This window comes from Lampetra fluviatilis, chromosome 4 (genome assembly GCF_964198595.1).
Source record: "Lampetra fluviatilis chromosome 4, kcLamFluv1.1, whole genome shotgun sequence".
Lineage (NCBI taxonomy): Eukaryota > Metazoa > Chordata > Hyperoartia > Petromyzontiformes > Petromyzontidae > Lampetra > Lampetra fluviatilis.
Window position 1 is genome coordinate 28,737,714 of NC_136278.1, and position 22,985 is coordinate 28,760,698.

The 22,985-nt window shown below is 47.0% G+C and overlaps 1 protein-coding gene across 2 annotated transcripts in view; it reads right to left on the reverse strand.

Annotated features, from left to right (window-relative positions):
- LOC144931726 (uncharacterized) overlaps positions 1-22,985 on the reverse strand; it is a 63,572-nt gene that overhangs the window by 32,414 nt on the left and 8,173 nt on the right. The gene's annotated exons all lie outside the window — the stretch shown is intronic.

Here is a 22,985-nt window from a genome sequence, read left to right on the forward strand (position 1 = left end):
ACTGCGCACGCGCGTTACTGAACAGAGGGGATAGAAAACATACAGCGGCAACTTAAAACACGACAAGCAATGGGAGCACGTGAACGCCCGACGGGGAAAGTCGTAAAAGAAGGGAAACTATTACACACGAATTCAACTATGTAACGATGCCAAAACAATGCAGTTAACTAAAGTCACCTCCTTGCCTCAAACGAATCAACGGGGGCAACAGTTTGAGTCTTTCTTTCAGCACGCCCCGATTCGGTGACAACTCCACATTCCCATGGTGGGGGCCAGAACACACGGCCCGCCAAAATACGGTCCGCGACTTCAAATTGTACCTGGTCCACGGGCACACGAGGCCTACAAATTAACAACAGCTGGCAAAGGATATTTCTCCATCGATGCAAGCATCTTAGCCCACACTAAAATCGGTTACTCGAGGGTAATATTTTCAACCTGGCGAACACTTTCTAATTTTAGTGCACTGCCACGACCAGCAAAGCCTCTTGCAGTGACACCGGTGGACCGAAGTTTGCGAGTTAATGTACGAAACTCTTATTCGGCCCTCGGTAAGGAAGCCGCCACACGTCTGCCTCTCGGGAGCTCACAGCCCGACTTCCCACAAAAGGCCACCTTCTGGTCCCCTGCTTTGTGTTTAGTTTTTTGTTCTTCCCCCACACCTTCGATTAGCACGGTTGGCTGCGTATGGTACGAAAGAAGTTCAACATACATACATCCTGGTCGCGTATATGAAACATTGCCGTTTTTCTACTTGATCGGACATTCGCCTGGATTTTATGCCCCTGTATAATTTTTTGATGCCCGAGTGATGACAGGTTGCTGAGATTCCAAACTGGGATCGAAACCCATAAGAGCTTCCAACCGAGAACTAAGGCCCCTTACCCACCACCATGCCTACGCAACCGGTATCGATGCCGCGAGATTCAACGCGACGACAACAAACGCTTTTGGTTTCACTTTAATTAACTACCGTTAGCCAACAATTTGTACCCTTTTGCAACCTCAAGTATTGTTATTATGTAGCTGCTGCCGCTGCAATGCAAGGAGTTGAATGGGGTCTCCTTCTCTGTTCGCCAGGTCTTTGAAGTATATCATTATAATGCATCATACATTTTTGCAGAGGGGATGGTCCGCAGGCCAAACAAGCGCCAGTTTAGATGAGCGGAGCAATGCCGGGAACAAGATTCACAACGGCTTTTTTAAACGCTCATTTTCTTCAATGGTTCATAATGAATATATATTTTTAAACATCGTGGCAGATGCGTCGATTTACACGTGCGATTGAATTCAAGCGTCACGAGTTCAACGTTACAGTAGAAGTTGTATACAAGTGTAATGACGACTTGGACGCACTTGTCTTGAGATTGTTTCTTTATTAAGGGGCCACGTGCTCACACTCGGACAGGCGGAGACCCCCACTGCAACAGCCACGAGTCGCCTGCCCATTTTCCTGATATACGGTGAGTGGCCACGCCCATATTCCCGAACCTTCTCGCTGGCCCGAGACCACTCGCTCTTCCACGGTCCTCCTACGTCAACTGGCCATGACCATATTATCGATCATTCCCGTGGCCCACTAATCCATTCGCACTGCAGGCCGACTCCCCTGTCATTACCTCCCGTGGCCACTAGTCCATTCACACTGCATGCTGACTCCCCTGTCATTACCTCCCGTGGCCACTAGTCCATTCGCACCGGAGGTTGACTCTACTGTCATTACACAAGCAGCACTCCGTGCGTAAAATAGTGTGCTTGTATCAGAAGTTGCACTTGACTTCCTCCCCCACAAGTGCAACGTAAGGATGTGTTGCGTCTATGAAAACTGTGCTCACTGGAGATCTGTGAAAAGCTGGACATTGCTGGGCACCTGTGAAAAAGAGCTTCACAGCTCATCGGATTCCTCTAATCTAAATAAGTATTCTTATTATGCTTATATCCAGCATCCGAATCACGGTTCCGCATGATTTGGACGCCCTATCATCTTGCCGCAATCCACCGATCCAGACTCCCAAAGTCGACGGCCTGCTCGATTTCGCCATCAAGCCTGGCCATACATTTTGAATCTTGGCTTTAATAAAAAACGGATGAAGCCCTTTTCCTCGCTGCCAGCACACTTACACAAAGGGCCCCCTCTACATTTGACCAACATTTTTTGCAAAATTAAGTCAAGTGTCCCTGCCAACTCTCCCCGTCAACAACACGCAAGCAGAGGCCGAGGGGGAATTTACTCTTGAGTCGGAACGACGTACGCGCGGATACGTCTGCTTCTTGTACGGCATCCCTTCGTCGCTGCGGTGCGCACGGAGAGTAAAAAATACACGGCACCACTGTGCAAAACACACCGCTTCCTTGTGAGCATCGCCCAGCCACGGGGCGTTCCACAACTTGATGGGCAGCTCTCGGCACAGCTCAAGGAAGTAAAGCAGATGTTATCCAGGTAAACCGTTAGGTGACGCAAAGCCGACGCATGCATCTTGCGGCGAGATTGAGAGCGCACACATGCCTTAGGTCGCAGAGACCCGCGGGACCCGTGTTAGCGAGCACATGTTGCACTCGGCATGCCACGATGAGATTGTAACAACTAGGCGTGCAACATTCTCTCCGGCCATTTAAGAGGAGTCGAGATTTGATTATTATTTGTGCACCACGCGCATTTCTCTTTAACGCCGGTGAACGAGTCGCATACAGTACAGCGCCGCATGCTCGACGTCACCAAATCCAAGCCGACCGGCCACCCACCCAGCAATGCCCAGCCCCACGCACAAAGCTCTCAATTCTATAGATATTTACCAATCACACCTTTTCACACGCAATGTGTTCTTAACCTCGCATACATTCGATTACAAAGCTTCTAAAGTAGAGGAAAGCATGTTTATACCATGTTTGTACGTATGTTGAACTTCTTTCGCACCGTACGTAAACAACCGTGCTAATGGGAGGTGCGTTTAAAGCAATGTGTGCTTTATTTTAGTCCTGAAACCTGTTTGCGCAAAATTGGCATAACCATTATTTTCTATAGAAAGTCATCAACCAGAACTACACATTATTCGGTACCCAGTGAGTTGGATATGCCGTGCTGCACTGTATTATATTGTATCACGAGCTTTACTACCCGAATTCGCCCGGGACTTGGATTCTTGTCTTTGGTTAATACACGGCCTACGCGGAGGGTGGGGGGGGGGAATGCGTGACGTCATCAGGCACACTGTGTGACGTCAGCAGGCACACTGCGTGACGTCAGCAGGCACACTGCGTGACGTCAGCAGGCACACTGCGTAACGCTGCCGCATGCGGGTGACATCACAGTTGTAACGTCACCGCTCACTTGCCGTGCAAAATATATCCATTATTGCCCCCACCTCCCCCCCCACACAAAATACAAAAGTCTATTTTTATACTTTTTGCATTGTGTACAGTCTGGAAGCTACCCACATGCCAAATTTCAAGTTTGTTGCATGTTGGGAAGTATGCAAAACATTTTGAACAGACACACATATTCACAAATTTCCATTTTCTAAGTATAGATGAAGATATACATAATTTACAATCATCTGTCAATCCACTGCTGGACAAAGTCCTCCAAGTTGCATAACAACGTGTTTCACCATACTTCGCCACACTATTGAGTGTGGACTGGTGAAGAGGTGACTGACGGGGGAGACCCTAGGACCGGTTTAGAATGTCATTCGTCACCCGGCGTTAACTGGGACGGCAAAAGAACGTTAATTGCAGGGGTCACCGCGCATTGCACAAACTACTATGGGAGCAGCCAAATAAAAAAAATGTGATATTTCCTTCTGACGAAACTTGCAATTTTGCGAGCTTAAACCATCCATTTCACATAAACGAGTCGAAGCGTCGTCGCACGCGATAGTGTAAATAGTGCAAACAGCTGCCCGGTCGCAGTCTCCTCACAGAGTGCTGGTGCCGACCCCAAAGGTGTCGCACAGAATCAAACTTTAGCAATGGTCACCAGCCCTAGGAGGAGGAGAGGTGCGGGGCGAGGTTTTTTTTTTAAGATAGCATTTGCCATCGGTGTTATTCACGGTGCTGGAATCCACACGCCCACGCATCTCTGCGACGTGTTCGAGCAAGTCGGCCGAGACAACAATCTCGGTGCAGTGGGGCTACGTACGTTGAACACGCAAAAAAATGAGAAGCCAACCAGAATGAACAATTTAACAGTTTCAGAATCGTGCAATTTAGCGCTTTTGTTTTTGTAAACAAAATGTGCAATTCTCCTTTCCCCTTATTTGTCGTTTATGCTTCGCGGAGAATTTCACGCACACTTTGGATTTGTGGGCAAAATAATAAAAACCCCGCCTCTGCGCAGAGAGTGCCCGAGATGGTAATAAACAGACTGTGCGTAACCGCTAGGCGTTGCTGCTGAAACTAGTTAATGCGGAGAGGGGAAAACACATTCCCGCTCGGGCAGCATTCGGGCCTGAGCCAACGAGAAAGAGAGCCAATGGGAAGCCAGGAAGCGGCGCATTCCCGCTCTACTCAGCTGTGTTTGTTGTCTGGATCCTATAATTCAAGAGCAGTGGCCTTAGCTTATTGATAGTGCAGGCGGTGCAACTGCACCGCGCGTTCACGGGCCGGAGGGGCCCAGGTGCCGGGCTTTTTATTGTGGCAGGGCCCATGCCAGCCACGCTACGCCACCGAGGGCATCTTACATTACAATTTGGGTGCACAACTGAAATAATTGTTTTCGTAACGATTTGATATCACTTTACCAAATGAATAAAACAACAATTTCAATGTACACAGCGTTTGAATGCAACTGCAAATGTCAGCGGTGTAGCGTGGTTCACATGTGCTCTGGTGCAAGGAGTGCTCGTGTGGGAGAGGTTGTCCGTTGGGTCAGCAGTTCGTTGCCCTTCCCGCACACCACCAATCAGCACGGTTGGCTACGTACGATGCGAAAGAAGTTTAACATATCGATTTAAAGCTTTCGTGACTGCAGGGATTCATATTCTTGGTTCTTTCGGTAAAAACCAAGAATAAGTTTAACATGCCTGTTCAGAGTTGTGATAAACTGCACAAATCAAACAAACACAGCTCACATTTTACTATCTTATTGAATGGAATTTTGTTTAGCTTTTTCCAAGGTTGAAAGAGTTTACGAGTCGGCTCTGTCCGTCAATCCGTGGCAGGGAGCGGCATCGTAACTCTCATCGAGCACGATCTGGTATGAGCAAATGTTGAGTGTCTTCTTGTGTTGCCGTGAGGTTACGTTAGTATTGAAAAACCGCGTAAATTGAGCAAGAGGTTGCCCAACACTTGGCACACACGTGCACACACAAACTAGAGCAAAAAGGACTATTTTCAACCAGGCAAATGGATTTTGCCCTGACCACCACTCCGTCAGCATTCTGTCCTGCGAGCGAGATCCTGTCGACGACACCACTCATGTTGGAAGGCGTTACATTATACACGCATATGCATGACTTTTCACCTAATTCAGTTTAGTTACAACATGCGGAAATTCTAATTGTTGACGGATATAGTATTTACAACACCGCAATAAAAACTTTCCTCGTGGACGGCTATCAACAGGTGAATTCCAACAGGAATTGGGAGCGCTCTTCAAAAGGGTGTGTGTGTGTGCAGGTAGGCAAATAATAAACATATAACCCAAGCACAAATTCTTATGCTGACATTCACAATACACAGGTGGAATTGTGTATAGAATTCATTTTTTTGGACGACTCTTTTGAAAGCTGTGCTTACGGATTTAACAGATCACTACAATCGAAGTAGATTTTTTTGTGCAAACAATAACACGATAAAAATAATGTTAAACAAAAATTTACAATCGAACGTCGACCCCCCCCCCCACCCGAATTGCGACTAATCATCCAGTTGCCATGGGAGAGGCAGAGAAAGGCAGGGAATAATATTACACCCTAATAAAAATAACTAGACTTTGAATGCTGCGGTGGTGTACCACACACTGGACTTGCAATCCAGTGGTCGAGATATTAACTACCTCGCCTGGTATACAGGAGGTCGCGTTTATGCCCTTGTATGTATGTATGTAGAACCTCTTTTGCACCGTACATAGCCAACTATGCTAATCGGAGGTGCGGGGCAAGGACAAGAAACTAAACACAAAAAGCAATATAGACGGTTTAAAAGTGCATAGCTCCAGTGGCTTCCTAATATCGGAAGAGCATTCCAGACGGCCACTGAAGCGCATCTGAAAGCGCGCAATGCGGTGACCGCCTTTGCTCGACGGCCAGCCAAAAGCCGCTGCAAGGATGACCCTTGGTAAGTGCGAACAAAGCATCGGCGTCTGCATGCTAGCGTGGCTACGATTGACTGGTCATTCGATGCTCTCGTACGGTTTTGACTCGTTGGCAGAGGGGGGGGCTCCCTTAAGTTCCCTCTCGTGGATTACCCTTCCGCCAGCAGTGGCATGAGCAAGCAACCGCAGCGCTGCAGTACCCCTTTAACCCGATTAGCATTGCGTTCGGGGAGTGGCTGCGCGGCTCCGAGCCTCTCCTGCGCGTCGTCGCGACACCACTGGGCCGGTGTAGTGGAGATTTTGGATTTGAGCCAATTGGGTGGCGGGGCGCGGGGGGGGATGAGTTCAACGTAAAGACAAGGCCTCTTCAGTCCACAAGTGCTCTCGTGTGGTCAGTTTACACGGCGACGAGCACGCTCACTGCCCACCGCGCACGCGTGTGCCGCGCAGTGGGAGTGGGGGGTGTGTGACGATTTAGCGATCTAAAAATCGTCTCTAAGTTCACCGAATCTCGCGGACGAGAAGTGACATCGTTGCACGCGTTTGTAAAAAAGTATTACCCGTTGCCTGCAGCCGCTGCGTGCTTCTGTGCAAAAGAACGTTATAGCTCATCGGATTCTTTCAGAATAAATAAATATTCGGATTTTGCAACATTTACCACTACGGTGAAAGGAAGCGGTCCAGATGTCGCGTCGCCACTAATGTTGGCCGCAGCTGGGAAATGAAATCCCAACGATTGCTGGACTTGAAGCGCAGTGCGCTAACCACCATTCCCCCTCCGCCCAACTCTAGGTGCATACGATACGGTACGTAAAAAACAAGATTTTCACGCAAGAACGGGTTTTTGTATTATATTACAAACAATGACAGTGGAGAGATTTATAAACCTAATGTAGCCATCTGCATGTCAGCCAGAGGCATTAATGGGAGTTGACTAAAACATTCCAATGCATAGGACCAGAGGAGCTCGGGGAATAAGTTGGTACCACCAGCTCTGGCTGCATTCCCACGTTGCGGTTCCCCGCGCCTCCAGAATCGATTGAAAACTCTGCACGCTACAAATTTGTATATGCAACAAGTAAAAAAGAAAAGTGTTTTTATTTATAATTCTCTTCAAACAAGCGAGTCATCAGAACGGATAGGGAGGTTCCTCTCGCTCATGTCATGATCGCCGACCAGACGCTTCAAGTTTTGATTTTGGAGCCTTTTTGGAATTTGAACCGAATGTTAAGAATCGTGGCACGTGTTCTGGGCGCAACTTGGACAACTTGCCAGAACTGACGGATCATAAAAACGCACCAGTTTGGAAGGCATTTCATTTAACCTACTATTATATGGTTTGGCCGTCAGTCACGCGTTGGCGTCGTAGAACGTGCACGTGCCGGCTCGCTACTGCTCGACGCGTCGTCGTCGTCAGAGCCAAATCGCTCGTTTCCCGTGCACCACCACTGTGGTGCTTTCACCACAGCACTCTCCCCACGTTTTGCTGGCATGTAAAAAAATTGGGTCTTTAATAATAATACTTTAAAAGCGACAACGTAAAAGGGTGTCTTCTATAACTCAAACGGTCATAATGTTGAAAACTTGGGCTCGAATCAAGGCAGCCACCCAGGGTTAAACCAGGTTCGAGTGTAGCAAGTTGATCATTTAGGCCAACTCTGCAATGAATGCACCAAAAGACCAGTATGATAAAAACGTCCACATTCTCTCAGGGTGGTAAATATGTCTAGATAAAATACTTACGATACAATAATTTGTTTTACTGCCAACAAAACATATCTGTAAGAGGGTGCATAGAAACATCTAGCACACCCAGCACCTATTGGATCACCAATTAAAAAATATATATATTTTACCAGGTAAGCCACACTGAGCTCTGTAGCTCTTTTTCAAAAGCAACCTGCCCACAAATGAATCGCTCAACTCAGTGGCTGATCATGTGGGTATTTATAGCAGCCAAATACTCTAAACGCACGTTTTTTTAAATGTGGAGGGGAAAACCGGAGGACCCTGGAGAAAATCCACGGGACCACGTGAAGGAGACGCAAACTCCAAATATACACAGCAGGTGTCAGGGTCGCGATCGAACACACGGCCTCCTGTATGCCAGGCGAGGTAGTTAACATCTCGCCACCATGGTCACGGTGAACCCAACACAAAACACTCAATTTCATAGGCGGGGGGGGGGGATAAAAATTTTCCGGGTAGAGGCGGTGATGGGCTAAACCCCTCCTATTTAATGCCTGGTAAAGTCAGAGCATGCAAAAGAGTCCGACCTGGGCCAATAGAATAAAGAGTCGAGCCAAAGGAACAAAACACGTGGAACAGAGCGAGAGCACTTTGTAAGTTCTTTAAAATGTACATTTCCCACACAATGCACTTTGCTGTATTTTTACACTGTTCCACTTTGGACCACGCGGCCGTGACCCCTCTGAGTAATTGGTCAAAGAGCTTTTTTTTTTCTCACACGGCCAAAAGAAAAAATTAAGCGTCGCACCATTTCCTGCAAAAACAGAAGCCGAGCCGAGCGCTGGGCCCACAAGTCTCCTATCAAGGCGGCCTGCTCATCCACGCCCTCCTTGCATGCCCCCACCCTCTTGATATACAGCATGCGATCAATTTCTTTGTTGCGATTACTCTTTTGTTTATAATATATCCATAATGGACGTTAATTGTGGATAGATCGGGTAAATATAGATTTGTCGTTAAACCCGCCACCACCCGACACAGCCAATTAGTAAGGTTTGCCAATTCGTTACTAGAATAGCACACCAGTGTGTTGGGCAGAAAATCCACAACATTTACAATTGTACAGCGTTATGGGAATTGGCAAGTTCTGTTTACGTGACAAACCTTACAAATTGGCTGTGTCGGGTAGTGGCGGGTTTAACGACACATTCATATTTACAGAATCTCACCCAAAAACTTCTATTATCGATAAATATTGGTCATTTTCGATTCATCTCAGTGAGCTACCGACGGAAGTTATGTGCCTAAACTCAGCCGCCGTGGAAGCGGAGACTATTTACGAAGCCGCTCTCAACTATCACAGTACTCGCTGTGCTGCGTCTATCCACTCCCCACATCCCCCCCCTCCCCGCTTCTACCAAAGCTTTAATTAGAAACAAAAACACCCGGAGTGGTTAAAAAAAAACCACCCCACTAATTCCCCAACGGGGTGAACACTGAACGAATTAACCCGCATGCGCGACTGTGCGGTGTGTCGGCACGTCTTGGTAGGCGAGGGCAGGCAGCGGCTTCGCTGTAGGCGTTTCAAAAGCAGCGTCGGGGAAAGACCACCCACCCCCCGCGGCCCTGCTCCCGCCCAACACTGAACCTCCACCTGTGATTGTAAACGCCACCCGCTCGGCTTGCTGGTACCAACGTGGCTTTGAATGGCGCAGCGTGCCTCGGCGTTGTTGTTGGCACCACTTTTTTGTTATGCCCAGGAACAAGAACAATGACCGGCGGACGCGGAATCCAAGCAGGTGTTGGAACCCGGCTGGTACTCGAGATGGCGACCACCAGACGTCGTCAGTGCGAGGCTGCGAGGAGAGTGCGGCTTGCGCGTTCGTGGCCGAGAATCTCTCCCGACGCCGCACTCCCACTGCCTCCCACGTGAAGCCGAACACTCATTAAATGGTAATGGACAAACATTCCGACGGCAGGAAGTCCCCCAAAAAGGGCTCTCGAGACTCTCCTGGATAAATCAATGGTGGTGGTGTTGTTGTTGTTTTCACTGTTTCTACTACTACTACTCGTCCATAAGTAGCCGAGTTCAGTTACAGCATCACTTTGTCCGGGGTCATTTGGTGTCAGCCCGAGCACGATACGCTTTTTGGCAGACCATTCGACGACCCCGAGGCCTATTTAAAGAGAAGGCTCAAACGTTGGACGCGTCACGAAAGCCAAACCGCCTAATTTTCACTCGTAATGCAACGGGGTGGGGGTCTCCTCTGTTTGGCAAATAATTCTGCCCTTGCGAACAATACGCTTGCGACGCCATCAGGAAGCACCGCACAGAGGCGTTTCGGTTACAAGCTGCAAAACTGGATGTCTGGTTGATCAATAATGAATAGAAGTTTTTGGGTCAGATTGTCGTGTGAGTAAAATGCCAATGTGTGTGTGTCGTACACCCCCCTCTACCTGACACACCCGTGTGTCGATTGTAATATTTTAATGTGCAATTTTATTGAGGAATCATGGAGGAGAGGTCTGGAACTGTTTGTGCTGTTGTTTTGCTGCCTTGCCCAAACTTGGAAATTGGTGTACTTATGCAATTTGAACTTATATACTTGATCTATTTGATGTATTTATTTTTAGTTATTTTTATGGACGTGTGCATGTTGAACTTCTTTCGCACCGTACGTAGCCAACCGCGCTAATCGGAGGTGCGATAATTACCTTTCCTAAACTTTGCACAACTATCGCATACCTGTCAACCCACACGGTTTACCCGTATTCTTGTACAGGGAATTTGAGTTCAGGTCCATAGGGCGTACAGCCGTTTCAATACGGTAAAAAAAAATTCTATTTGTTTGTTGTTTCTCCCTTGTGATGGGACTTTGTAGGATGAACGTTGAGATTTATAAGAGGCACGGGGTGACCAATAAGGTCTGAATTAAAATAAGGTTGGCACTGATAAGGGATTGACAGGCATGCTATTGTTTTTGTATTATTTGTTGTTGTAACTTTCTGACCTGCCCCTACTGGAAATGTATTAAAAAAAATCGCTTCATAGCTCATCGGATTTCTCCAGGAATAAATAAAGATTCCGATTGAGTTATAAAAGTTTCGTGTGAACAAACGTTCTAATGTATTGCTGCTCCGGCACACAAAGGTGTGTTTGGGAGCACAACTTCGCAACATTTAGCAATCTCTTAAGATTGAACTCTTCAACTCACCAGTAAGTACTACTGAAGCGGTAATGAAATGGCACGTGTGTTCATCACGTGACGACTTTGCCGATTGGTCGTGTCGGGTAGAGGAGGGGGTTTAACTTCACATTTTATTTATGCAATACGACCACCAAAAAATATATGAGAATCGTAATAAAGCCTGTGTTAGGATTATCAGTTTGGTTTACGAATGCTGCACATAGAACAAAATCCTGCGATTTTAATGATAAAAAAATAATTTATAACCCTTTGCTCAAGTCTAGGTTCAAGAAGCGCCTGCTTTGTGTGTTTAGTTTGTTATCCTTCCCCCGCATCTCCAATTCTCACCGTTGGCTACGTACGGTGTGAAAAAAGTTCAACGCATACACAACTGCCTCTCTCTCTCCAAAACAAACATGGCCACCGTTTCTGTACAACATCAAGATTCAGATGCATTGAGACGCCATGTAAATCCATATTATAATCATACATAGGGCCTCCCCCATGCCCCATTGCTCAAAGGGGTAATTTAACCATACTTCACCGCACTGATCAATGCAGGTTGGAAGGGGGGGGGTAAAACTTGACATTGGTTCAAATAAAACCACTCGCTGGCGATATTAGCCGAGGTCCGGGAATCAAAACGCAAGTCGCTGGGCTTGTAGCGCGGTTCACCAACTGCTCCATTTGCAGCTCTTGCTCCCCCGTCCCTCCAGCTGGACATATGAAAACTACTGGACATCTGTGAAAAAAGAGCTTTATAGCTCATCGAATTCCTCCAGTATAAACAAATATTCTGATTTATGCAAAGCGAGGGACAAAAGTTGGAACATGCGCCTCACTGCAACAACAACAACAAAATCACTGCAGCCGTCCCACACAACGAGGGGATAAGAACCGCAGCAGCAGCTGACACCACTGCAAGCCAGTTGCACACAACTCACTGTTTACACATCCACCCCCCCCCCTTTTTTTACAGCAGCGTGAAAAATGATGTAGGTCCATTTCACATTTTTTTTTCCCCGCCTCCCAAATTGCATAAAACGCACGATTAATGACATCAAGGCCATTCTGCCCGGGGACTGCCCGCATATTGTTTACCCCAAAGCACCGTAATTACAGCATTACTGTCGCAGTGGGCTTCTAATATTTACCGCGGTAGACAAATGATGACTGCCGACACGAGGCGCAACCTCCAAAAAGTCAAGCGCCGGGAAAGTGGACCGAGCGACGCGCTCCCACCGCGACACGCACATCCCCAAGCGAAGCACACCTTACAAGTAAATGTGGATCTTGTAAAAAAAAAACGGCAAGGTCGCATCAAAAAAGCAAGCAACACGAGACGATTTGCTAATTCCCAAAAGGCAGATCTGCGCTGCGATGCGATTCTTATCTGCGCCGCTTGCTGCAATTCCTCGGCAGGCAGATGAGCGCGCGGGAAAAGCGCGGTGGGAGTGGGAGGGGGGGGCAGGCATCGTCTTCCTCCGCTGCCGCTGCCAAGGCTCGCGCGCACACGCATGCCGTGTCCTCGCGTACCCTGTAACGTAACGCCCGCCTGGAACGCACCCTCCCCTTCCTCCCTCAGGCCGGCACGGCCAAAAAGGAGAGCGGGTCGGCCATTTCGGCGCCGCCTTGCAAACGTGAGCAGGCGGATGACGATGGGGGCGGCGGGCGAAAGTACGTCGTCGAGAAAAACCGTGGGGCCGCAGCGAAAACGTACGGGGGGGGGCAACTTTTGTGGTGCTTTGTTGAAAAAAAAAGGGTGGCAAGTGAAAGATTTGTGTTACCCCCCCCTGCCCTGCCCTCAGAATAACCGGTTAAAGTTGGTTTTGTGTTTTTGGAAGCAGTCGTAATTTCTGAATGGATGGGAAATAAGGTTGCAAATGTGGGGGAAAAAACGCATTATCCGCTCCCTAAAAATAGCAAGGCACCAAATTGGAATAATTCACTTGATAAAACACTATTTAAATGCAACTTCCAGAATTGAAAACAAAAAAAACTCACCAATGTATTATCTACCAACTTGTGTGGCTAAACCTGTCACTGCATTACTTTTACAAGTTGCTTTGTTTATTTATCTTTCTTCCAAGCATTGAAAACTCCTATTAAAGTGCCATTTCATGATCGAAGATGGTTTACTTGCCTGCAAAATAATAAACCGCAAGAACGCGTGGTGTGCCTTGTTCCACTCCGAGGGGCACGCGAAGACAGTTAAGAGCCACGCAAGCAGCGCAAGAGCGTCACCGCCGACGCAGATGTTTCACGTCACGGGACTGAGCGACGATCACAAGCCCACGCGTAAGCAGCAAAAGCCGCGTCGCGCTGAGACACAAAAAAATTACAAACCGTGCACATCAACCAACAACGCCACACCGGGCAGCCTTCCGTCTCTGCACCCCATTGTTTATAGCTTGTTGTCCTTCCCCGCACCTCAATTTACCACGGTTGGCTAGGTACGGTGCGAAAGAAGTCCAACATACACTACCGCCCGCCTCGACAGACCTGCACACGATCCCTTTTCCACAGAGTCGAGGCAGCGTGGCGCCCTCAAGGCAAGGCTGGTTTTTCCCACTAGCCATTTACGGTGCCGAGCCAGAACCAAAGCACACCACACTGGCCTTGAAACATCCGAATCTGGTTTGGGGGAGCAAGCAGGGTCAATTGCAGGGCTCATTGACACATCGATTGTCACCGTGAACACGGCATCGCAGCATCGTTCTGCACAAGTCTCGACGCCTTCGTTTGGCGATGTCACCGGCGCGGCTCGTCATCTGCCTTGGGAAAAACAACGCAGCACCTCCAGTCACACCAGGCCGACTTGGCATGGCCCCCGGCAAGGCTTTTTGTACAGTGGGAAAAGAGTTAGTACTCACCAAGATGTACAGAGAACACTTTGGCACGCAGTATGGACCTACGATGGGGCGGCACAGTGCACGAGGGGGTGGTCATGTGGCTAGGACCATGCCTGACTGCCTTTGTCTTCTTCGTGCCAACATTTACAGTAGTCATTGAAGGCCAAGTCAACCTAAGGACCCAGACCCAGATTCAAATAATCCTCAGCAATGTTATCCTTGAGTGGGAATCCAACTCGGGTCACCAAGTTGTAAGCGCATTGTGCGAACTATTACACTGCTGCTCTCCGCACACACACAAACTGCTTACAACCATCGGGCACAGCCGAACAGGCAGGCGCGTGCAGATTTGGCTCTTGGCTCAGAAATGCAGAAGCTGAACTCTGCGGCAATAGAGCAGGGTTACGATTGAGATCGGATGAGAGCACAACAGTGGCGAGGTGTTAACTGCCTCGCCTGGTACACAGGAGGTCGTAGGGATGATTCCGACCCTAACACCTGGATGTCTTCCCCGGGGATTTTTCTCCAGGTCCTCCGGTTTTCCCCCCCACATTTCCAATCGACACGCATTCAGAGTATTTGGCTGCTATAAAGTTCCACGTTGACAGGCCACTTCGTTGAGCGATCATTTGTGGCCAGGAAGCTTATGAAAAAGAGCTATCATTTCAGTGGGCCTTACCTGGTAAAATACAAAATAGTTTAGTTTAGATGTAGCTACTAAGCACAAACCACTGGGCCAGGTCAGACATGCCACTTGGCCCAAAGGGTGCCAACACTCGCATAGCACACGCAGACACCGACGAGGATGCATCCGTTCCACACACAATTATCCTGTACACAATCCCTTCAAGACGACCCAAAGCAAACAACACCGGCGCTGCACGATCCTAGGAGAAGCATTACACAGGGAGAGGAGCGCGCAGCAGCATACAACCCCTGCCCCCCCCCCCTTCTGTTGTTAGTGTCTCTGAGCAAGCCCCCCCCCCACTTCCTAAGATTTCCTCCTGGCAAAGCCACCCCCCACCCCCCCCCCAAAGCGAGCGCCCTTCCTATCCCCGAGTCTCGACAGTGACAGTCGATCCAACGCAGCCAGGAGAAGAGCTACGACCCACCCCTCTGCCCGCCCCCCTCTGCCCCCCCCCCGCCTTCTCCTCCTCCAGCCGCGAGGTTCTCTCGCGCAGAATTCCCAGCGGGCAAGGTCAGCCAAGGGGAAGCGACGAGCCGCGCGTGACCCCCCCCCCCCAAAAAAAAAACTTGCCGTCGCCCGAGTTGCCGTACCATGCACGGGTCACGCAATAGGCCAAATGCAGGTCGGGAACAGCAGCCGGAACAAGTCAGCATCATTCCAATACTCCAGTCTCCAGCACACGCTCTCATGTGCATGGTCAGATTGGGTGAAAAAACAAAACACGCACAGACATTGGGAGAAGTGTTCCTAAAAAAGAAGGAATATTTACAGATTTACATCTATCAACCGTACTTCCTTATAAGGTCCTAAAATTAGATGGTCATCGGGTAATTACACAAAGCACAATAGTTAAAAATGGTCGATAATAAGGGTGCTTTTGTTGGCCTGGCCCAGGAAAATCAGTTTACTTGCCAAAGCCACAATTTCCCACACAACTCCCATCGGGTTTTTTTTTGGTAAGAGGATGTGTTTCTCAAGTACACTGCCTGACAAAGACCAGAACACCGATAAAAACAAACGTCATTTGGGGACAACATGAACGTAACCATATTATAAAATTACCCAACATGCCACGTTGACGCTGGTTACAACTTCTGCACATTTACGAGGAGCTGTCTCGCACGTAGCAGCTCCACACATCTTCGCCGATGAAGGCCTTCCTTGTGCCTCGTCAATAACGAGGGTTTTTTACTTCACCGGGCTGGTCGGTGCAGGTTGGTGAATGTGAAGTGCTTTGCAACCGGTTCAGATATCACTTGCCACTGGTAAATGTTAGCTATGCGCAGCCACCGAATTAAAAGCACAGTGAGACGATTACGACAGCACACCACCGCCACAGTGGCGAGATGTTAACTCCTTCGCCTGCCATACAGGAGGTAGCGGGTTCGATCCGGACCCCGACTCCTGTATACTTGGAGGTTACATGCTCTCTCCGTGCTCGCGTGGAATTTTCTCCTGGGACCTCCGGTTTTCCCCCTCCACTTTTAGAATCAAAATGTGTTTACAGTATTTGGCTGCTAAACATTTCCACGTGATAAGCCACTTCGTTGAGCTATCATTTTTGCCCAGGTCGCTTCTGAAAAAGAGCTACATAGCTCAGTGAGCCTTACCTGAAAATAAAAAGTTAACAGTTTCATCATTTCTAGTGTGGCTCTGGACCACGCAATTGATCATTTGAGCATAGAGACACATTGCCTTCCGCTTGATATAAAACGAGTCAAAGGTGGGCAGCTGAGAGTCGGAGTCAATGAACTGGCACCACCGAGACCATGGGTTCAAAACTGCGTTTCAGCCACCCATTAATAAACTAGACACGGAGGTCCAAAAAGTTGATGTTCTCACCCAGTTCACCAATTACTGCATGAAATTTACTTAATTCTGTCAGGAATAATAGTACACTTTCCAGCTCTGCAAATTACATCCTTTGTTTGACTGCCATGTGATGGTTATCTCTACAAATATCACTTGACTGCTTTAAACCAGGAGATCGTAGCACCCTCTTGTGTGGATAAGAGGTCACTCAAAGGGATCAAGGAAAGGCAAAAGGACAACTTCTGATTTTAGCACACTTCTTTTGATATAAACATGGCTGAACTTACTCCACATGAGTGTAATCATATTCAGCATCTGCTACTAGATTAATTTCTTCCTGAGCGTGGCGGTTATAAGACAAAACTTCATTCAACCTTGCTGGTTGGAGCAGGTTGGAGGAATGTCAAGGGAGCAGGGGGTGAGTGGGTGGGGGAGGGGGTGAGTGGAGGGTCAGGGCTAGTTTAGAGACTACTCACTACTGACCAGCAATTGAACGCAAGTTGCCGAGTTCATAGGGCAGCGTGCAATCCACAATGCCACTTCTTATTCTGCTTATTTAACACGACTACTACTTACCCCACATGGGAAGAGCCTCGCCGAGTTGAGCTTCATCGTCATTACTCCGATGTGCGCGTCACTCCGTAAAACGCCATTTTTAGATTGTATTTTGATAGTGCCCGTGAAAATTGTTTCGATGAGCTCGGACACGTTTAAACGTTGTTGTGCAATTGCCTTTACAGTCATTTGGTGTCAGTTTCCCACGCCAGGCCTTTATCGCACCGCACTGGCTCCAACGAGCAAAATGAAGTGTCAAGAGAAGTGAAGTGTCAATGGGTAGACCTGATCGATTGAGACACTTTTTCTTGGGGTGGGGTGGGGGGTGGGCTTGCAATTTTATTTTTGCTCAATTCTATGAATGACCATTTTGGCTTGTAGGAGGAAACAGAATACCCGGAGAAAACGGACACACACGAAGGGAGGACCAAGCTCCCACACACAAAGTCAAGAATCTACTGCTGCACTGCCATCTCCTTTCCACCGCGCAGCATGCACCACCTGGTATTTAAAGGCAATCTCCATCCATGTGCTAATCAGACTCGAGGCTATGCTTCACTGCTGAGATCATACTGTGATACTTGCAAAAAAGTCCCATGATAGGCTCGATTATATAGGTAAGATTATAGTATTATTTAACTCGCATGTCTATATTTGTCCCCAAGACCGATTATGCATACGTTGAAATATGGTCTAATACAGCACGAGTTGAGCCCTGTGCCATTATGCGCAAGTGTTTACGAACAGCGAACTGCATACAACGCGATCGTGCGTACGGCTAACTCTGTACGTAGGCCAATGATTTAACTTCATGGCTGTATTTAAAAATCGCACGCGAGCTACGAGCGTGAATATTTAACAGAGCCAAATGGTGCCGCTTTTCTTTTTTTGTAACGGGAAGCAGACAAACAACAACAGTGGGCTGCCAACGCGATGGACTGACAGGGCCCACCCCCAGACGCGCCACGTGCCGCCCATTCACACACACACAACCCCCTCCACAGGGTCAGAGTGACAAGGGAATGGCTTGTGGTTCTGGCTGTCACCTGCCAGTGACGTGACATCCTCAGATCACTTGGAGTGTTGATGGGATATAATTTCCCCATGATATGAAAAAAAAGTTGTGTCGTTAAGACCCTCCACCACCCGACATGGTCAAACAAGTTTTCTCGTGTTGATGAATTTAACGCCGCCAAATTAATTATTAGTTTCGGCTCACCGTTAAAGTTGAATAACGATTCCGGCAACCGCATTTTAGCGATAAGATAGACGTTTCATTTGGAACTACGTTAAACATCAGGACAAGATCCAGGAAGTCACAGATACAATCTGGGAAATCAGAATAACTTACCCGCTGAACAGATATTACTTTATCCGAAACTTAGAAATTGTATTTAGCACTTATTTCATTGTTTTTTTTCATTTGATGTACATCCAGTAATGAGGATGACTGTACACAGAGTTTTAAACTGCAATTCGCTAAAAAAAAAAGCCTGCAGTATGTCTTCAAATCACTGTACTTTTACCGTCTAATGTACACGCTGTCAAGTTATACAAGATACAATGAGAGGAAATGACAAAAATTAATACGTCTTAATTGCTATGCCATCAAATCACTCCAAAAACATTGTGAAAACACTCATTTAGCTCGTAGGCATTTAAGGGATAATAATTTTAAACTTCAAAAGAAATCGGGTGCCGTTTCATATTTTTGCAGGAAATGAAATCCGCATTTTTATCAACGCGGGTAACGATAATCGCAACGTGATATTTTGCTAAATGGACAAAACAATTACAGTGGATCTTGCATTGTACGTTACAATGCGGTATCGCCATATCGCGACAATCCCGACATCGCTCGCAGGCAATAGCAGGCTTCGGCGAGCTTCACGCGAATAAATCAAGTGCACGTTGGCATGCGTCACACGCGCCTGTCTGTGCCAATGCCAAAAACGGCACAACAGCAGCACTCAAACAGAATTGGCCACACATCCCTGGGATGACCCCCATCCTCCCTCCCTCTCTGGTTTTTTGAGGTTACCGTGGATAAATATATACAGTACTTACTAGCTCTTTTGCCCGTCCAAGGACGGGTGTATATTGCAGTAAATCTGAAATATTCAAGAGAAAAATTGTTCAGCTCATGATTATTAATGAGGGGGGGGGGGGTTTCCCCATGTGGAGTGACGTCACCAGCGAATGGTTATTGGGGAGAGGTGCGGCATGTGGAGTGACGTCACTCCCTCATGGTTATTGTGGAGTGCAGCATGTGGCATAACGTCACCTGCTCATGATTATTAATGAGGGGTGCGGCATGTGGAGTGAGCGACCTTCTTGTGCGTTAGTGTAAATTTCCATGCGGCCATGAATATGAATGAGGGGGGTGGGCCTCATGTGGAGTGACGTCATGCGGGGGGTGGGCCTCATTAAGTGACGTCACGCGCGGGACGGGACAGACATTTCTGGGTGATTATAGTAGGTAATTACTATTTAAACAAATTCAATGGCCTTAGGATAGAACATGTAAAATTAGCTGCCAATATTTCAAAACTGCTTTGGTTACATTTCATAGGGCATATAAAGATATTTTTGGCCACAAAGTGACACCAAGGATTACTGCAAGCGTTTAATTGAACTCTGCATGGAGATTATTTTGGTGTGGCGGCATTATGTCGCGAAGCATAGTACAAGGGCTCATTAATTGCAGAGGCCAAATGCAACGGAGAGAATTATTACAGCGCAATATAATTGGAAAGTTTCACGGACGACTTGGGGCAATTTTTGGCGAGCCAAATATTAGTTGTGAAAATTTATTACTTTGAGCAGAAGTTGGCAAAGTTAGCGCCCATGCTCTTGTACAAACTGCCACCAGAATATACCACTAAATAATATCCTGCGCGAGGTCAAGCATATGTTTTCACAGTCAATGTTTTAAACAGAATAAGGCTCAAACTCCGAGGCTGGTACAGCAAACTCGATGTTGGTGTGGTCAGAACCACGCACGGCCACCATAGTCTCGTTTAAAGTCAACTCGACCTAGAGGAGGGCACAGGCCAGGTTGCATTTACTATGTTTGTAGCCACTGAGAGCCGGGGATCGAATCCAGGTCACTGGGTTCATTTACCCTGTCTTCACGGCTTCCCACACCAAACACACAGCCAGAGAGCCAGGCTTAATCATTTATGTGATGGACACAACTGCATTTAGAAAATCGAGCTCAACCGATGTCACACGGCGGTAATCTCTAATAGGGCTCAAGCACTCGTGGGAAATGTAAAAATGGTCAAATCGGATAGCCAAAAGGAAAAGAAAGGTACCCTCTCCTTAATTCCAGATTCGAAGCTTTCGTGAATGCAAGGATTCATACTCTTAGGTTTTTACGGTAAAGTCACGTAGGTAAAAAAATAATAATAAAATAAAATAATAATAAATCACGACGTTTCGTTACTGTATCAAGTAAATTTAGCTGTGACGGTCCCACCTGAAGACGGAGACTTGTGTTGCCTCCGAAACGTCGTGATTTATTATTATTTTATTTTATTATTTTATTACTTACGTGACTTTACCGAAAAAACCTAAGAGTATGAACCCTCTCCTTAAGTTTTTTTTATTGAAATAACTATCAATTGTGCGAGCTTCTGAAAGTAAAAGGGTAAAAACACACACATTATGAAATTGCATACTGGGTTCATTAGTTTTACAGTTTTTAATTTCTGTCTTTTTCAATTATCCCTGCTACTATTTCACACACTGCTGGGGAAATCGGCACGCAAGCATATCGCACGCCTGCATTCGTTTAAAACGGCCAAGGTCATAATTGCATGTTACCCTCGCAAATCGAGCTGCCTTGCGATACAAGTTGACGCGGTAAAGTTTCCTCTTAAAAGTGTTTCCTGTGAGCGCGAGGCAAAACGCTCAAGTGATTATCTGCCACGACAGAAGCGAGGTCATTCCAGCAGAAGCCAACCACATGGAATGGAGGGCGGCTTTAATGCGAGAGGTCACGCAGTTCAAATCCTGGCACCGTCACACCTACATTGTGCTCGACTGCTTCGCTACACCAAACTTTGAATACGGAAGTTGAAAATGGAATGGTATTTAGCATGATGTGGCGGGGGGGGGAACCACCGCTTGTGATCACAAACGAGCATTAACAGTTACAAGTTGTGGACCTTTTCATTTAAAATTGCAAGTTTTCTACGCGTGCTCCTGTTTCTTCGTACGTGTATACTCATTCATTGGCTGAAACCATCTTTACATGTGTGTGTGTATATATGTCTATGCGCCTCTGTGTTTGCAGATTGAGCACTGCTGTTCGACGCAGTTGCATATTATGACGTTACTATATAAAACATATATAATTAAATATTGGGTGACGAAAGACCGCAGGCGGTACATGGCGTGTATCGATACAGGATTGTGTAGCGACTGTTGAATCCAAACACACAACACGAAGGAAACTAATGACAAGAGACCGTGGCAAAAACACCCGACTGAAGAAGCAACGCAAGACTCGTGTCCAAAGAACTAATCGCAGAGATATGCACCCTGACAGAGTTGATGTCTGCATTTCATAATTTAGAAATATACACACGCACACTATCTCTCTCTCTCCAGAGTTCTATCCAAAGTGTGGAAAATGCTGTACAGCTCGGACTGGCCTCGACAATCCCATGCAAACCCAATCACTCTCTGCTCAATAACTTTTGACTGGCAGTCATCGTTTTAGTGGGACAACCACGGCATCGAACAAGGCTGTTTACGCAGCGACAGATTTCCTGCGGTTGAAAATCAATTTCTCCCCAAAAACAAAACTGTTGCACGACTTCTGTTTTGTTATTCCAGAGCATTTAGCTAATTACGTTGAGGAATGCATCGCTCCATGGAGCCAATAATTAGGAAATAAAAATGATGAGATGGTAACAGTTTGGGGAGGCGTTCATCCAGCAGTGGAATAATCATGGCTGCAGCTGATTTTTTAATCCACTACTGGATGGAGACCTCCCGAAGCAGTGTTGCTCATGAGGTTGGGGGACTCACAACTAGTCCAGTTGTCACTCAGTGCATTGAGCTAACGACTTCAGATTATTCCAAATCAAAATTACGGGAGCCATAGCCTGTTCGGTTAAAACTTGAGCATGCACAATTAGTGTAATTAGTATGCTGCACATTTTATAAAAATGGCAAGCGTACACTGTAAAACATAGCTACCGACTTAAACAATCTTTATCCTCAAGGTGTTTTTGAAGTGCGTTATTTTATAGATCCAATATGAATTGCAAAGACTGGTCCAAACAAAATGTGTCACGATCAAACTAATCACATACAGACTTTGTAAACCAATCACTCTTTGAACACTGGGCCCACCTTTTCTTACAGCAACCTTGGCAGGGTAGATGTTGATTCAAGAATCCAGAATGCCAGCAAAAACGGATGCCTTCTGTGCTGCCTCGTTACGATACATTAATTTAGTTTATGCTCGGTAGGAGTTGTCAGTTTTTCGGATAAACACTGAATTTCTCATCAGCACACATTGAAACATTACTCCGATTGAGCATCAAGTCCAGCCTGGCTGCATATTTTATTGTTCGAAAATGCATTCTTACCGCGTGCATTTCATTGGATAAATATATTTTGTCAAATGCGATTGTGGGTGAGATAACAAAAATAAATCCATTGCTGGCCAAACAGTGTGCACCCGCATGTCCCAACACGCTCCGACGTGGTACAACATCGCATCTCTGAGTGCAGCGTCCACACCTGCTCGCTTCTGCAAGAATACTGCTAACAACTTTGTGACGTCCGCGCAAGTTGATTTTTGTACGAAGGCTGCCCAATTTAAAGTCTATCGTGACATTCATCGAGGATCTCGCAGCGCCGCACAAGACATAGCAGCAAACCACTAAGCGTAAAAATAACTCTTGAAACAAAAAAAAATAACAACTGCC